This window comes from Triticum dicoccoides, chromosome 4B (genome assembly GCF_002162155.2).
Source record: "Triticum dicoccoides isolate Atlit2015 ecotype Zavitan chromosome 4B, WEW_v2.0, whole genome shotgun sequence".
NCBI lineage: Eukaryota > Viridiplantae > Streptophyta > Magnoliopsida > Poales > Poaceae > Triticum > Triticum dicoccoides.
This window is the reverse complement of record NC_041387.1, coordinates 666,060,162-666,061,236: the sequence shown is the minus strand read 5'-3', so window position 1 is coordinate 666,061,236 and position 1,075 is coordinate 666,060,162. Positions and strand designations below refer to the sequence as shown.

Below are 1,075 nucleotides of genomic sequence, written 5' to 3'. Positions count from 1 at the left end.
CCCACCTAGCGCTCAGCCACAAGCCAGTACACTCTAGCTAGCTACTAGCGTTATCCACATAGCAATGGCGCCCTCCAAGCTCGCCCTCCTCCACGCCATGAACCTGGCCATCCTCGTGGCCGTGCATGGCTGCGGGTCATGCGGCAACACACCGCCCGTCCCGGTCCCAAGCCCGCCCATCGCTGTGCCCCCACCAGCTCCCGTGCCGTCTCCGCCTTCGCCCGGCGGCGGGGGCGGCACCTGCTCCATCGACACGCTGAAGCTGAAGGTATGCGCCAACGTGCTGAACCTGCTGAAGCTAAACCTCGGCGTGCCGACGGATGAGTAGTGCTGCCCCCTTCTGAGCGGCCTCACCGACCTAGACGCCGCCGTGTGCCTCTGCACCGCCATCAAGGCCAATGTCCTCGGCATCAAGCTCAACGTCCCTGTCGACCTCGTTCTCCTCCTCAACCAGTGCGGCAAGACCTGCCCTGCCGATTTCACCTGCCCTAGCTGATCCATCCATCACAAACCATGCATTTCATACTTGCATCATCATCGTCGTCGTACTTATAATTACAATGTTTTCTTGTATACGCATGCACCTATATATTTCCTCGTAATTACAATATGGTATATGTTAGTCGCGTGAATGCATGGGCTCCCTCCCTCGTGCATGCATGCTTCAGTTAGTCATTTCTCGTTATGGTATTCAAGTATTTGTAAAAGGGTATATGTGCGTGGAATAAAAAGTTTGTTCATGTTTTTCTTTTTATTTTTTTTGTGCGGGTGTTCTGGTCGTGTTAACTCGATCCATGATCTGCCAGCTTGTATATATATTGTACGAAGCATGATCAGATACACAGCTCTTCACATGCGTTGGCTGCTACTTCATGTTTCTCGTGGCCTCTCTTCTTTCCTTTGTCAGTTACAAAAGCGCGGTATCATAACATTTTTAAGCTTGCCACGTGTTGGCAGCTACATCTTTTTTCTCATTGTGGCTACGAAGGTATTTCACAACGTACTGTTATCAACAAATAAGAATCGTATGATATCCAAATATAATGATACATAAGAATGTATGCATTAAACATAT

At 50.0% G+C, this 1,075-nt stretch overlaps 1 pseudogene; it reads left to right on the top strand.

Annotated features, from left to right (window-relative positions):
* LOC119292206 lies at nt 1–752 on the top strand (annotated as a pseudogene).
* Nucleotides 753–1,075: the final 323 nt, after the last annotated feature.